Genomic DNA, 17,515 nt, shown 5'->3' on the forward strand with positions numbered 1-17,515 from the left:
CATGGTTCACCAAAAAGCAGCTCCTCCTCTTGACTTTGTGTTTTCATCACCCAAGCTGCCTCCCATTTATACCTTGAGAGTAAAGACTATGGCTTTATTATTTTTATATAGCCTGCCATAACTTGCACAGAACCTTAAATATAATAGGTACACAATAAATGTTTACTGAGCTGTATTGAGATATTTAGGCTCCAGACCCAAATATGCTGCTTGAACTCTTGGAAAACACTGCCCCAGTATTCCCTGTCATTGCCAAAAAGGCTTTTAGAACATTTGAGGGGGAGTAAAATATACATATTATAAAATGTACCACTTTAACCATTTAAAAATGTACAATTTAGTGGCATTAAGTACATTCAGAATATTGTGTAACCATTATCACCCTCCATTTTTAAAAAGACACCCATAATAGTTATTTTTTTGTTTATTGAATAAGTAACATATGCCTATGACATAAATGTAAACAGTCTGTAAGGATATATAGGAAAAAGAAAGTCTTCCCATTCCAGACCCTGTAACCTCCCATTTCTTCTCTCCAGAGGCAACCAGTATACATTTCTACACATCTTTGTGTTCGAGGAGAACATGAACACTAGAGCTAGCTGGCATGGGTTTAAATCCTGGCTCAACCACTGACCAGCTGTGTGACCTTGAGCAAATCACTTAACCTCTCTGTGTCTCTGTAAAGTAGGGATTATAATAGTACCTAGCTCCTAGGGTTATTGTAAGGATTCATGCATTCATATGTATAAAGTACTTAGAATTGTGCACATAGGAAGTACTATCTACTTCCTGTAAATAATACTCTGGGATTATTATCTTCCCAAAGACCTTAGTGCATATATGAGTGATATGCAAATGTGTATGTGTCACAAGCAGTGTGGGAGCACTGAAGGGTAAGGGATGGGATGAGGCAGCAGCAGTATGCTGGGAGAACAGCATATGGAAAGTAGGAGACTGGTGATCTTCCTGTGTTGCTGACAAGCTTTGGGGCTTCAGACATTACCTCTCTGAGCCTTTGTTTTCTCACCTGTGAAATGAGAACATTTGACCAGATGAATTTTAAGGTCCTTTTCACATTTAACATTCAGTATCTGTCTCTAACAGGTTTGAAAGGTGCCAGGACTTTTTAAGGGAACTGAAGAAATCAAATTAGTAGGTAGGGAGGAGGTTTCCTCAGACAGACATTGATACTTCAGTGGGACCGAGACTCTCAGGTCAACTGTGCCACCTGCTTGAGTCATCTGGTTTCCCACATCCTCTTTCAAAGGAGCTACGCACCATTCCTCCGCACTAAGGTTCAATTTCAAGTTCACGTGGTCCAGTTCTAACAGGCCAGAGGGATTCTTTGTTGGCCTTGATGACTCATAGGGACAGTTTGCCACCTATTTTACTGACTACAATCCAGGATTACTGCGCTGATAGATTCTTGAGTCTTTTGCTTGGTTTTCTTAAAAGGTAAAATTTACCAGCTGGTAATCTCTGGTTATTTTCTGGTCTGCTTGGCCAGATGGCGCTTTCAGTGATAAAGCTGCACAGCACAAAGGTTTCGCTTTGTTCTATATCTTCTCTGCACTGTTTCTCAGATATCAACATTTCTACTCACGCAGCCTTTTTTTCTGAACCCAGAAACTTAGACATTCAGTGATGAAAACTGATGAGGGGGCCTTCCCTGGTGGCGCAGTTGTTGGGAGTCCGCCTGCCGATGCAGGGAGCGCGGGTTCGTGCCCTGGTCCGGGAGGATCCCACGTGCCGCAGAGCGGCTGGGCCCGTGAGCCATGGCCGCTGAGCCTGCGCGTCCGGAGCCTGTGCTCCGCGACGGGAGAGGCCACAACAGTGAGAGGCCCGCGTACTGCAAAAAAAAAAAACGGATGAGGGAAGCTTCCAGAGTCTGATGAGCTTGGAGTCATCATCTAGTCACTGTCTGATTAGACATTAAAATAAAATTATGCACATTTCTTTGGAGACTCACTTTGATTATGAACATTTGAAAATTCACCGTTATTGTTGTTGTTACTACTACATTATCACTATTGTATTGATAATAAATATTGTATAGAATACTTGCATATTGCCATTCACAAAGTATCTTTTAAAATATTAGCTTATTTGATCTATATTATTATCCTTTGGGGAAATATAGGACTGTAGATGAGAGAATAAGCCTCAGAGTTGTACCAGATTGGGTTTGAATCCCAGCTCTGCTCTTAGATTTGATTAGTCTCAATGTCCATGTCTGTAAAATGGGGATAATAATACTTAATTCATACAGCTGTGGGTGGATTTGGAGACCTAATGTAAAGAGCCTAGTTCAGTGCTTGGCACATAAAGCCCTCAATAAATGGTGGCTATGAGTACTACTGTTATAATCATTCTCCTTTTCTACATGAGGAAATTGAGGCTCAGAGATGAAGAGATTTACTCAGGGTTGTTTATGCCATAAGTGATAAATTTATGATTCAAATGTAGGTCTTTTGGATTCAAAACTTGTCTATGTTCTTTCCACGGTGTGACATTGCCACCCAAAACAACTGTTTTAGTACACTAAAAGTGCCTAGCTTTGTGATTCAACTCGTTAAAAAGGTACTTGTTGTGTTTTTAAGTTTTATTAGCTATTTTGCTTTGTTCCCTTTTTTTTCTTGTTTTTGGCAGCGAATAGGGATTGAACCTGGGCCCTCGACTGCCAGGGAATTCCCCCCTTTACCTCTTGATAGTTTTCTCTTTCTCTTTCCCTGTCTCTCTCTCTCTCTCTCTCTCTTGCTCTCATTTAACAGAACCCAAATTAGGGAATTTGAAGTGAAGAGCAATAAAAATAGTCCTTGGATTGGTTCCTGACTCATAGCGAAACAGCTCCAACTTACACTCAAGTGCCTACCTCTTTGAAAGTCTCCAAATGTGCCCTTAGATCCTCGGAGCTGGAAGTTCTCTTCCTTCTCTTCTGTGTCATCTAGCACAGCTCCTTCGTGAAAGCCGAGGAAAGCAAGTTAGCATGGGAAGTTCAAACTCGTGAAGGAGCCAGAGCTGGAACCCACATGTCCAGGATCCCAGTCCAGGTTTCTTTCTTCTTCTCTTTGCTCTTCGATGAGCGTTCTCTCTCCTCTACCCTTTTACTAAAACTAATGGACATTATCTTCATAATCCCATGTGCTGGATTCGATCATTTAAAGTATCAGCTGCTTACACAATTGTAACACTCGAGACATCACAGTCATAAGACTAGCATGGCTTCTTTGGAGATCATGCTGTCAAGATGGGAGTCTCCTCCCAATGCTTTTGTTCTGGTCTTAGGGTGGTAACACGAGGCTTTCTCCTGACTTACCTAAGCCTTCCTGCTTTGGGCAGAATTGAAAGCAGGGCAGTACTTGCCAATCCCGTGGTATTTCAGTGTCTCCCTATGGTCATAACCAACGTTAGGAAGTATGAAATTTTAAATCCTATGCTTGCAGGCTTCCTCCCTCCCTCCCTTCTTGCGTCCCTTCCTCCCTTCCTTTCCAAGCCAAGTACACTGCTAAACCCAAATTTGGAGATTTTCCAAAAGTTAGACCTCTTTAAACTTGATCCTCTAAAAGATCCCTTCCCCCTTCTCTCTCCTACAGTCACAATGCCTACCTCACAGTGCACCCAAAGGCAGTGAATTTCCAAATGCACAGAGGAGGAAAAAAATATGTGCCCAGTGTTGAGTTATGATCCCTGACTATTTTGAGCACATGACCTAAATCAAACAATGATGGTCATCTTGTGTTTTGAACTGGGTATGAATTATTTTCAAACTCTTCTTGTCACTTAAACCTAAATTTCATTCCTTACTAGCTGGGACGCCTTGGGCGGGCGAGTCATTTGACCTCTCTAGGCTTCTAGTTTTCCATCAGTCCATGGCTGTGATAATAGCTCAAAGGGCTAGTAGAAGAAATAAATGCTACCTGCCTGGCACATGTCAGCCCTTAAAATATGCTAACATTCTTTCCTTCTTTGCCTCCTTAGTGCCTCTACCGCCCCTCTTCAAATCCTCCTTGGTTCTTTCACAATTTCCACTAACAACATGGTGGAACTCAGGGTCATTTTCCTGTGCCAACTCCCATTTCTTACACTGAAGGCTGTTTAGTTCATTTCCATTTCTGCTCAGCAGGGAAGACCAACTTTCGTTCTCATGGCTCTGGAATTTGTGTTCCTCTTTGTTTGTCTGAAGTCTAACATTGTCGGGTATCAGCCTCCACCTTCGATCTAATCCCTGCTTGTCCAGGCGGACAGGTCTTCCTTGGCAGTGAGATTTTAAAATAACACCACAGGTAAGCACTGCTGAAATTCAACTGAAACCAGCCTTCCCTAAAGACCAGCTGCCTGCTTAACCAAAAGTCTTGGATTCCTCTCCAGGATTACATCTCCTTCTGGGCTATTTACTCAGCCCACAGCTTACTACAGAGCTGGTTTTCACCCTATGATAAAAACTACAAAGATAGCCGCTTTCTTAAAGACTGATGGCATCTTTGAGTTGCCTCAGGCTCATCTACAGCAATTTTCCTGTAGCCAGTCCACCAAGCCGCAGGCCTCTAGTCACTGGTTTTTCACACCCTTGGAATTTATTCCATGGATTGCTAATGGCTGGGCAAGTCTGTTTGGAGACTTGCCCTGCATTGAAAGGATCCTTTTTTTTTTTTTGCAATAAGATCACAATCAGAGTCAGTCCTGCGGGAGGGGCAAGGAAAGGTTTCCTAACCTCCTCTGAAGACACAGAATTCCCCTTGGCCCAGCAGTGCAGGGTCAGGAACATGGCTTCCAGCTTTTTCCTGTGTACGCGGGGGTTATAGCCAGGAAACCACGGCAGAAGGTTTTTTTTTTCTTTCATCAAATATTTATTGGGCATTTACTCTGTACAAGGCACTTTGCTAGGACCTGGGTTGACAAGATGAGTAAGTCATAGTTCATCATAGTTCCTAGTGGGCAAAGACAAACACACCTACACGTAATTACAATGCCATGTGATGCACATCATAAGAGAAGTCTGTGTAAAGGGCCAAGGATCTTGGAGGAAGGAGGCCCTCGCATTGGACAGTAGAGTATGGTGGATGAAAATGGTATCACAGAGGAGGTGATCGTCCAGCAGAACTTCCAGAATGGGGAGCTCAACTGACTGGAGACAAGTGGCATAATGGCCGAAGTGGAGGAGAAAGGAGAGACTGTTTGGTTGGATTGCTCCAGAAGTAACTTCAGAGACAAGGACTTGAATGCAATAATTGATTTGGGAGATGATTCCAGGAGAGTGAGGACTGCAACAGGGATGGAAGGAAGATGCGTTATCAAGACAGTTGCCATTTGACTTCCCTGGTGGTCCATTGGTTAAGACTCCGTGCTTCCACTGCAAGAGGCGCTGGTTTGATCCCTGGTAAGGGAGCTAAGATCCCACAAGCTGTGCCGCGTGGCCAAAAAAAAAAAAAAAAAAAGTCTGGCATCTGAGGCTAGCATAAAAAAAAAAAAAAAAAAAAAAAAAAAAAAGGGCTTCCCTGGTGGCGCAGTGGTTGAGAATCTGCCTGCCAATGCATGGGACACGGGTTCAAGCCCTGGTCTGGGAAGATCCCACATGCCGCGGAGCAACTGGGCCCATGAGCCACAACTACTGAGCCTGCGCGTCTGGAGCCTGTGCTCCGCAACAAGAGAGGCCGCGATAGTGAGAGGCCCGTGCACCGCGATGATGAGTGGCCCCTGCTCGCCACTAGAGAAAGCCCTCGCACAGAAACGAAAACCCAACACAGCCAAAAATAAATAAATAAATAATTTTTAAAATTTAAATAATTTTTTAAATTTATAAAAAAAAAAAAGACAGTTGCCATTGTGAGTACTTGGAGCTCAACCCCTTTGGGCAGCTCTGGGAGTCAGTGTAGCATAATGCATGGCTTACACTTACCCCAACAGAAGGGCAAAGACGTTGGAGTAGGGAGAAGCTACTTCCAGGGACACTTCTGGCTTACCCTGCCTAGGGTGCTCCTGCAGCCAAAGAAAAGCCACAGGAAGAGAGATGCAGATATTTGCAGCAATTTTTAGTGTGGACAGGTAAATGTGGCCTGATGTGAGTGAGGCTCCCATAACATGAGACATGAAAAGAGCACCATGAATTATGGAATTAGTGAAGGGGCAAAAGATAAAACTGAAAAAGAAAGTGGCAGTCAAATTGAATGCCTTGCTAAGGGGTTGGATTTTTATTCGATAGGGGATGGGAATCACTGAGGCATCTGGGCGGCAGAGTGCTATGGTCAGATGAGTCAAGTGCCACAGAAGCAGGACAGGTTGTGAGATGGGAAGGCAAAGCAACACCCAGATACTGGACCTGTCAGCAAACCGGATGGACAAATCAGCAGCGCTTACGGGGAGGAATTAATTGTTCCTTCTTCAGGAAGGAACTTCAGTACTCTCAGGCAAAGCAGGACCTTTATGCTTTTATAATAATTGTACATGCTTACTCAACCAGACCATCCGTTTACGGGATCTGGTGTCATGCACCAACCTGAGCCCAATACCTAGTGCAGGGTCTAGCACGTGGCAGGTACTCAGGAAGTATCTGACTGATGGATGACTAGGTTGGTTTATACTCATAGCCCTACCCAGAGCTATTCACTTTGCTTATAACAGGATTATCCTTGATTCCAAAGGGCGCTAGATTATATTATGTATGCACAATATAATGGACTGCAGAGGCAAGTGGAAGTGGACTGCAGAGGCAGTGCTGACAGGATGCTCTGAAGTATTCTGAGTCTCCTCTATAAGCCCAGAGCAGGTCACAGATGATGTTTCCTTCCCCCTGTGCTGCTCTCGCAAGGCCTCGGTGGAACTTTCCCTAATTGTCACTTCCATGGAGACATTTTGCCACAGTCCCTATGTCATCACCGGAGGCTGGACTTTCCCTCTGGCCTGGGCCAACTAAGTGTCCTAGCCCCCTCTTTCTGCCTAAATCGGACAGCAGTTTCTTCTGCCTGCCAACCAGAGAAAGAGGCTATCATTGTCATTCAACAAGAGGATAGTTTTCTGAAGTGGCTCTGTGACCTTTTCAGAAAATCCCCATAGAAAGGGGAAATATCCTGATGATAAACAAGAGGAAAATAGAAACAATTCAGTAGCCAAATCATTTCCGGAAGGGGCTCCACGCCCAGTGATTCTGACCCAGATCTCAAAGTAGAGGAGAGTTAATCAGATCCCACCACCACAGAGTCCAAAAAGAATCTCTAGAGGTCATTCGATCCATGACTCTGCTGTAGGCACAGCCAAACTGAGTTCATGAAACAGCTGTACTTCAAACATTTTAGGAAGGAGATTCTTTATCCTTTTCCATTAGAGATCAAAAAATTGTGTGGTTAAGAAGTCCTTCAAGGAAGTAACAGAACTCATGACCTGGAAACTCATTTCATAGCTGATGAAACTGAAGCTGAGCCAGTGCTAAAACATTGTCCCTTGACCCCCCGTTTAGAAACTTCCTTCAATCACTCATCAAGCATTCCTTGAGTGCCTACCATGTGGACCTCTAGTTGGAACTGAGAAAACACAGCTCAACAAGACAGTTTCTGCACCCCCAGGAGGGGGCTCATAATCCAGTTGAGCAGAAATATTTGCATTTAATTAACTATAACCAAATGTCACCAATGCTAACATAAAGGCGTATTCAAATGCGTCTTGAAGTCTTACCAAGGTCTTTTTTGTTTTAAAAAAAAAAATAGGTGCTAATATTTACAGCAGATTGCAAATGTTTCTCCTTCTACCTCCTGCTCCAATCCTTGTGTTCATTAAGAAATGTACACATTTCATTAGGGACACACTTAATGACAATTGTGTAAATCCCTGAATTTTATTGTAAAATCAGAAAGCACACGCTCCCATCTCAAGTTGCAGTGTCAAGCTGTTATTTGTCCAAAGCGGTAAAGGAGCTGAACTGAGGTATTTACCTCCCTACTGCCTACGACCTTAGAAACATCGTCACCGTGCCGACAATCAATGGAATCAGATGCTAAAAAAAATAAGGAAGAATAAAGAAAAAGGAAATCTTGATACTTTCCAGGTTTATTGTAAAATCCACAATGAAACCCTTAATGCTTTTGAGGCGGGGAGTCATACAGGTCACTAGCCCATGGACTGGTTGTCATTGCCAAAGAAATAGGCTGAAGTTAGAATGTGATTTATTTGAACAATATTGTGTCAATTAGGGCCTAAAAGAAAGATGCTGGTAGACTAGCCCTCTTATCACTCTAAAAAGAAAAAATGCACCAGTCTTACCAAAGTTAAGAGAGGAGATACTACCAGGATGATAGCTTTCTGATTAGTAGGATGTGAGGGGGAAAATGCCCCTGGGGACAGACAGGTAAGTGTGTATAAATTTCACTAACTCTGCCATTGCTATTTCATATGACTCTTCAATCAAGAATTGAACTTGAAAGTGTCAATCAGTGATGCATTGAAGTAAAAATGCCACTTAGATTCTGGAGCCAAATCTCCTTCTGCTCCCCTGTAGTCAGTACTGACCTAGTTTCAACTGCCGGCCCCATAGCTGGATGCTGTGGCGAACCTGTTCCTGGCAACTCATGGGATGCCCCACTCTCCTACCTGCAAGTCACCACCTCTCTCTGTGAATTCCTGTTTTGACTGATGGTCATATGAAGCTAGAAACCTTGGAAGCAGGTTGCCTGCTCTTTTTTCTCACTGCCACTCCCTCCCTTCTTCCTTACCACATTCAGGTGACATCAGATTCTCTCAGTTCTATTTATTCAACAAATCAGCGAGGGTTAAACTGCAGTAAATAGAAATCATTCTAGCTGTTTTAAGCAGAAAGGGATTTAATATACGCAACTAAGTACTTATACAATTATTGGAAGTGCAGGTATTCCACTGGACCTTCAGGCCTGGCTTCCATAGTAACACTGCAGAATTGGCCAGTCAGGGGAGCTGCTGCATTGCCACAATCAGGGAGGTGGGGAGTTAGAAAACCACCACTGGAACTACTGAGTTCAGGGAAACACCTTTTTCTGGGGTCAGAAAGCTACCACTGCCATGTTTGCAACAGACGCATGCCATGTCTGCTAGATTCACACCAGCAAAAAATGGGTGCTCTGTGCTCTACCCACAAAGCTAGCAGCCCCATGGGATGATGCCACAGGAACATTCCACGTGTTTATGACTGTGCTTGCTGGAAGAAATAGCAGAAGCAGCCAGAAACCTGGCCCCTTCCTCACTTTTTTTTTTTTTTTTTTTTTTTTTGTGGTACGCGGGCCTCTCACTGTTGTGGCCTCTCCCGTTGCGGAGCACAGGCTCCGGATGCGCAGGCCCGCGGCCATGGCTCACGGGCCCAGCTGCTCCGCGGCATGTGGGATCTTCCCGGACCGGGGCACGAACCCGTGTCCCCTGCATCGGCAGGCGGACTCCCAACCACTGTGCCACCAGGGAAGCCCTTCCTCACTTTTATCTTCCAAACTTTGCATAAAATGGATCCGTTTGTCAGAACTCACATTGCATTTGGAGCTTCAACTGCAAGTGGTCTGGGAAATGTGGTTTTTAGCTTTCCAGCCTTTCAGGACAAGGAGGTAAACTGGAAGAAGAGTAGAATGAGATAATTCACAGTATCTACCACATTCAACATCTCTTGAACAGCCACTGCCATATGGACCTGGTCATCTCATCTCTTACCTGAACCATTGCAATTTCCTCATAACTAGTCTCTCAGCTCCAAAGTTCTCCCCCTCTTCAATCCATCCTCTGTGTTGCACTTAAAACACAACTGGGATCATGTCACTGTCCTGCTCAAAATCTTATCACCCATAAGAATATGGACCATTCTCCTTTCAAGTCTCTTATCCATCTGGCCCCAACTCACCTTACCAGCTGCAAATCCTGCCACTTCACCACTCCCTAGGCTTTGGTCACACTGGGTGTTAAATGCTTTCACCACTCCTCCCCCTATCTTGTCGTTATTGTTCAAGACCTTCCCCTGACTAGAATTCCCTACTACCCTTCATTTTTCTTATTTTTACTTCCCTGTTCAAACGTTACCACCTCTAAAAAGTTCCCTTCACTTTCCCCCTCTTTCCACTCAGGCAGAATTAATGGGTTCTTCCTGGCATTTTGCATCTCTCTCTATTGCCTTCCTTGCTTTGTATTATGTATAGTTAAATATGTGTCTGTCTTTCCAATATGAGGGAATGGATCATGTTTCTATTCATCTGTGTATCTCCAGTGTGTGATTCTTGGTAGATACTCCATAAATATTTGTTGAGCAAATGAATGAATGAATGACTTGTTCACTGTGTCTAGGACACCCTATCCCACTTGACTAGCTTTCCTCTTCAGCTTATAGACATTCTGAGGCCTTTCTCCTCTCAAAAAGCAAGCTTTCCTTTGATCCTCTGGCTATTATCCTATCACCGTTCTACATTTCAAGCCCAGTTATCTGAAAGGGCTGCCTACACCTGCTATCTTCACTCCTTCACCACCCAGCTTTACCACTCTACCAAAATCACCCTTGTCTAGGTCACCAGTTATCTCCTAGTTGCTAAACAAAATGATAGTTTTCAATCCTTATCTTACCTAACACTTTGCCTCTCTTGACTTTGTGAACAAGCCTTCCTTCTTGAATCTCATTCCTTCCTGGGCTAACACTTTCTCCTTAGCCTTCTCCGTGGACTCTTCTCCCTTTGTCAGGACACAGTTTCTGTCTCTAGTCCTCCTCTTCTTCTCCCAACACTCTGGGTGATCTCATGGCCCCATTATCCTCCTAACTCATTTCGTATCATTCTCTCCTTCCATCCCTCCACTCCAGCTACACCAGCCTTCTAGCTGTTCTCAAATAGGCCAACAACACTCTTGCTCTGCCTGGAGTACACTTCCTCTGGGTGTTTGAGTTGCTCTGTACCTCACCATCTTCATCCCTCTCAATGTCACCTTTACAGAGAGGCCTTCCCAACAACTTTTTTTTTTTAACATCTTTATTGGAGTATAATTGCTTTACAATGGTGTGTTAGTTTCTGCTGTACCTGATCACCTTTGAAATATTGCAACCCACTTCAACTTTATTTTTCTTCCTTGCTTTACTCTTCTATTCCCTTCCCTGCTTTATTTTTCTTCATAGCTTCATGGTACTTACCATCACCAAACCTGCTGTATATTTGGCTTATTTATTATATTTTTTTTTTTTTTTTTTTTGTCTGTCTCTCCCAACCAGAATGTAAACTCCATGAGGACAAGTTTGTGCCTGTTTTGTTCACTGCTGTTTTCCCAAGTTCTAGAACAGTGCTTGGCACATGGTCGGTGTTTAATAAATGTTTGCAGAATGAATGATGACCTCTACTCCAAACCTTTTTGTGTTTCCTAACTCACCCCCAATAACTGATCAGTCACTAAGCCCCATGACCCTTACCTCCTAAATATATTCTTAATCCTCGCTTCTCCATGTGCTTTGCCTCTAGTCTAGCCTCCAACAGGTATGCGAATTTGATCTCTGCAGCCCCTTTTCGAAGCCCTTCTGAACTCCTTAGCATAACAGATAGTTCTCATGAACTGGTCTATCTCTCAATTTCATTTCACACTACTGTCATCCAACCCTCTAGCTATAGAGAGCTCCTTGTCTCAAACCTCTGAATCCACCATCTCTTGTTCTGGGGTGGTTTTCACTCTCCTGAAATACACTTGTCAACTTCTAAGCAACCTACAGGCCTCTCAGTTCTGACATCATCTCCCTTAGTCGACCCCTAAAGCCTGAGTTAAACTGCCATGAACTTCCTGGGCTTACACAGTGTAATGCCATTGGCCGGTTGCTTACCTGTTGCCATAGAGTCTAAATTCCTTGAAGATAGGGACCATATCTCATTTATTTTTCTATATTCAGCATGATGCACAGAACCTAACACATAATAGATGCTTGATAAATATTGGTTGACAGTTGGATGATGGATCATAACAGGAAGTACTTACATTGGGCTTATTATGGTCTGGTGCTCTTCCCAGCACCCCAATTACAGTAACACATGGAAACTTCCCAATACTCCTAATGGTGAGGATACTGGTAAGGAGCCTAAAGACCCGGGATGGTTAAGTTATTTGCCCACAGTCACACAGTTGGTAAGCGGCAGACACAGGATTCAGACTCAGGTATCTGGCTCCGCACTGTCTGTAACACTATGCTTATACCGGTGATGGATGGATGGAAGGTGTATACCAGGATAGTCTAAGTAGAGAAACAATAGAAACAAAGGTGAGAATATTTACATTATTTTTATGTGGCTTCTATGGTCAATAAATTTGGCCATACCTGAAATGAATTCTGTCGTGTAAAATACTCATCCCTGGACTTCCCTGGTGGCACAGTGGTTGAGAATCCGCCTGCCAATGCAGGGGACACGGGTTCGAGCCCCGGTCCGGGAAGATCTCCCATGCCACGGAGCAACTAAGCCCGTGTGCCACAACTACTGAGCCTGCCCTCTACAGCCCGTGAGCCACAACAACTGAAGCCCGCGTGCCACAACTACTGAAGCCTGCGCACCTAGAGCCCGTGCTCTGCAACAAGAGAAGCCACCACAAGGACAAGCCTGCGCACTGCAATGAAGAGTAGCCCGCACTTGCCGCAACTAGAGAAAGCCCGCGCACAGCAACGAAGACCCAACGCAGCCATAACTAATTAAATAAATAAATTTATTAAAAAAAATACTCACCCCCTACAATGTATGTCAAATTAAAACCTTACTCATATTTTGGACAACACACTTTGTATTCACTCTCCAATGTGACCCTAAACCTCAGATCCTAGATGAGCTAAACCCTACCTTCCCTGACACACACTTCTACAAATTGATATCAAAACATTCAAATGTATATCCACATTCACTCATTCATTCAACAAACACGTTCCGAGTGCTTCCTGTGTGCCAGGCACTGTCTTTACACTGGTACTACTGCTACTGGAGTACACACGCCCATATATAATATAATCATAGACAATATAGAATCTTTTCTGAGGCTGTAGAGTGTAGTGGTTAGGATCACAGGCTAAGGAGCCAGACTGCCTGGGTTAAACCCCAGCTCTGCCATTTTCTAGTTGTGGGATCTCAGCATTGTCATCTGTCCTGTGCATTGGTCTCTTCATCTATAAAATGGGTACAAAAACAGTCTGTCTCCAGGGGTTTTTGTGAGGATTAAATAGTTAAAACATGTAAAGTGCTTAACACAGCCTCTGGCAAATACTCTGTAGCAAGCACTTAATAAATGTTAGTAATTTTATGTTGACAATCTTTTTTAATAAGTTATTGCTGAATGATTGAGCTTCTTATGTGAGGCTGTCTTCCATTATAAAATAAAAAGAAACCTGGAGGTCTTCTCTGATGGGGAATAAGCCTTAAAGAGATATAAAGGAATTAACCACATTTGTTGCCATAACAAAATCATGTCTTGGTCTCGAGTGGGCCTTTAAGGGCCTGTAATTTACATTAGGGCTTCTTCTATCTCAGCAGGCGGGTGAGGCGGGCTTTGGCAGAGCTATTTGTGCAGGAAGAACGGAGGTCAAGGGACTTCTTGTATTAAAGGCCTTTCTCAAAATGAAGGATTTGGATTCTGAGATTAATGTTCGAAGTGAACCCCTGCTATACTTAATTCCTTTTTCTGTGAACTCAGTGCATTTTTAAAATTCAGTTAGGGGCCCTCCTATGGTGTGGCATGGAAACCACAAACCCAGACGCCCTTCCGATGGAGTTCACACTGCCCTCCCTCATCTTTCGACCCATGGGCTGATGACTGCATTCTAGGGTTAGTCACTGTGCTAAATTCTTTGGGTTAAAGTGTTCCCAGAAATAACATGTCTTAAATTTGCACACTTTAGATCCACTGGGGACTTAATATAAACATTTAAAAATAAAAGATTTCTTTAAAAAAGGTTTCTATGGGTAGTTAGTGGCCACCATGTGAGGAAATGAGAAGCTGTGGAAACTGTGGGGATGAGAGGTCTCTTTGGGTCGAGTTGCATTTTTTAGATTATAATAGGGTTTCTTTTCTGAATAATTTCTGTTGGGCAAAATATCAACAGCCTCAACAGAAAGCTTGGGTTCAGATTGATGATTTTATCCCATCTACCAATAAGTTTTCTGTTTTAGGTAAAATCAGGAGGAATGAGGGAAACTGGTGGAAAGTAAATCCATTGAGAAGATATTTGCCTTTTTCACTTTATAAGATCAGCTCCCATGAGAAATAAACAATAAAAGCTCTCCTCGCCACAAAAGTCAACTGCTTATCATATAACCACTGTTACAAGGAATTGTTATATAGGGAAATGATTATAACAGTAATAATAGCAAACAGTTACACAGCAATTACTATGTGCCGGGCATTACTCTAAGCTCTTTGCACTTATTTGTTACATGCCTCATTTAGGCCTCACGTGTACCATTTTAGTGCATAGTCTTTGGTCTTAAAAAAAAACAACTAACGTGTTGAAACTTAGCATGTATTGAGCACTGTGTTTTTATGTGTATCACCTCATTTAATCTTCATGATGACCCCACAGTTAGGTATTGCATCAGCCGCAAACTGAGGCTCAGAGAGTTAGGTAATGCTCTCCACAACTGCCAGGATGCAAACTTCGGTCTTATTGACATCAAGCCTGAGCTCTTTATCTTGCTGCCCTTCTGTTTGTCATAGAATTGGAAGCATACTGCATAGGGTCAGTATGCCTCACTTTCACAGGGATATTTGATGGGGTTCTTTGTGGGTTTCCATGCCTCCAAAGTGAGAAGTGTCTGGAAACTCTGTCTAGAATTTCCTAGTCCTCTCCCCACAACTAGGAACTAAAATAATTGTTTGGAACTCCTTGATTCTGTTCCCTAACTGGGCATAGGAATAGAGTAAGCATAATTCTAGCAATAGGAATAGTGAAAAGCAGTTTAAAAGAACCCCCAAAAAACCTGAAACAAAAAACTTTGGCTCTGCTATTTACCAGCACCTCAGAGCAACTCTTGATAACCTCAGTTTCCTAATCTGAGCAGTGGGGTGATACAAATGATTTGTGACTTACCCATACGTACACTGTTGTGATGACCAAAGATGACAATACATCATCATTGGAAATTCTATGTAGATGCGTGGTTATTATTGTACTGTGGTTCTCTACAAAGGTCTGAGGCTTGCCCCTATTAATGAGGGTGTCTTGCAATAGTGTTATTTGACCTTAAATATGTGAAACACAATTCTTTTTTTTTTTTTTGCGGTACACGGGCCTCTCACTGTTGTGGCCCCTCCCTTTGCGGAGCACAGGCTCTGGACGCGCAGGCTCAGCGGCCATGGCTCACAAGCCCAGCTGCTTCGCAGCATGTGGGATCTTCCCGGATCGGGACACGAACCCGTGTCCCCTGCATTGGCAGGTGGACTCTCAACCACTGTGCCACCGGGGAAGCCCGTGAAAGACAATTCTTTGTGAGCTGTGGAGTAGGTTTTTTCCAGGTACAAAAGGAAATACCATTTCTGGAGTACCTACTATGTGCCAGGAATCATAATGAGACTTCACCTCTCATTTCCCTCTTATAGAAATCCAGAGAGGGAGATGTTATTATTTTATAAATGAATAAACTGAAGCTCAGCACAGTTAAGCAATTTGCCCAGCATCGCATAGCTAAGAGGTAAAATTTAGATTCAAACTCACGCTATGGGAAAACAATCTCCATGCTATTTGCATCCACTCTAGCACTCTGCCTTTTAGGCAGAAGGGAAAGAAGAAAACAGAAAGCAAAAGCAGGGGTCTGCAGAACTCAAATGCCCCAGGATTATGGGGTTTGCCTGAGAATTAAAATGATGATGATGATAATGGTAATAGTAAAGACGACGAACAGACATCAAGGTCAGCCACAAAGAAGTAATAATGAAAGTTTACATTTCTTTTGCCATAGGCTGCCACTGAAAAAATCCATTTTGTTTTCTGTACATTCCTAGGGATAGCAGTGGGAAGTAGTTAGGAATAAGAATTATACCCACTTAATAGATGGCAGTGTACAAAACTGAGAAAGAAAGAGCAGAAGTGCCAGGCAACATTTGAGAGAAAGTAGCCAACTCAGAACTGCCATAAGGACTTGCTTCCAGGGCCATCTTCCTTGACTCCAGCTTCACGGCAGTCACTGACCTCCGCACTTTCAAACTCATTGTATTATTCCTGGTCATTATTCCCCAGGTTTGGCCCAGTCCTTCCTGTAGAAAAACCTGTTCTGAGGTGGAAGAAGCTGTGAGCCTGAGAATGTCCCCTCTCGAATTCTTTAACTCAGAGGGTCCCTGACACTGGGAGGCTCTCAAGGCCACAATCCAGATATTTCTGGAAAAGAAAAGAAAAATTCAAGCTAATGTGGAGTTGGAGTTTTTAAGTTGTCTTGTGGTTATGGAGCCCTTGGGCATGCCTGGCAGCTTAGATACTGTGAGAGAACCTCGGAGAGTTCTCGATGCCTGATCTTCATGCTTCACTCTGGCTTACATACTGACAAGGAATGAATCTAAAACTCAGAAAATGTTTAATTGATCTGTTATGCCTTGCACCATAGAAAGATAAAAAAATCAAAGGGATTTAAAATGTTTCAGAATTCTTTGCTGGTTTTAAGGAATCATTTTTTCCAAAAGGTGGCAGATGATGCTTTTAGATTTAACTAGAACTGAGAACAACCCCAGCCTCACCACTCAGGGAAAACTTGCACTCATTGACCTCAGTGCCTTCAATCTGCAAAATGGGGATAAAGTACTTCATAGGATAGAACTGTAGGATCAGACAAGATGAGGCGGGTGAAAGTGCACAACAAAGTACAAAGAGCCTCATTCATGTAAAGGGACTATGATTTCTTTCTTTAAGAGTGAAGTTAAGTGGAGGCAAAAGGGTGTCAGCACTGATCACATCTTAGCCTTCAATAATCACTTTCGAAAATTTATGAGGAGTTTGAAAATTATTTCCCCCGATTTCACACTGATTTTCAATTGGCAATGACCATTATTTGTCCAGCATTGGCTTTTAACTGAATAGGATAAGTAACTCTCCCAGGGTCAGACAGTAAATTAAGTGCCTAAATCCAAATTAGAATGAAGCACACATCCATGGTAGATTGCAGGGTCCTGAGTTTCCTCTCTGTTAGTGAACTTCATGGAGTGTACAGGCCGATGTATTTTCATGTATCTTGTCAACCTTGCAACTTTTAAGTGAGATGGAAATCATCTGAACACTACTTTACAGGACCTTTATTTTCTATCACATTCAAGACTGTCCACAATGAATGTAAACTGCAAAAACCTCATCATTAGAATCTTCCAGAAACAGAGGCTGGGAGAGGTTAAAAAAACAACAAAAACAAAAACACTGGCTCAAAGCCTTACAGCTAGTGAATGGCAATGCTGGATCAAGAGCCCACTTCTCTGATCAGGACCTCTCCTCTTCACAAAAAAAGCCATAGTACAAATAATAATAATAATTTAAAAAATATATAGTGGCAGCTGACACAATGTGCCAGGCACTGTTCTAAGCTTTTTGTATGTATTAACTAAT

At 43.0% G+C, this 17,515-nt stretch overlaps 1 protein-coding gene across 1 annotated transcript in view; it reads left to right on the forward strand.

The window, feature by feature from the left end:
* The window catches only part of RBM47 (RNA binding motif protein 47), a 210,259-nt gene that overhangs the window by 26,520 nt on the left and 166,224 nt on the right, over positions 1–17,515 (forward strand). The gene's annotated exons all lie outside the window — the stretch shown is intronic.

This window comes from Phocoena phocoena, chromosome 5 (assembly GCF_963924675.1).
Source record: "Phocoena phocoena chromosome 5, mPhoPho1.1, whole genome shotgun sequence".
Lineage (NCBI taxonomy): Eukaryota > Metazoa > Chordata > Mammalia > Artiodactyla > Phocoenidae > Phocoena > Phocoena phocoena.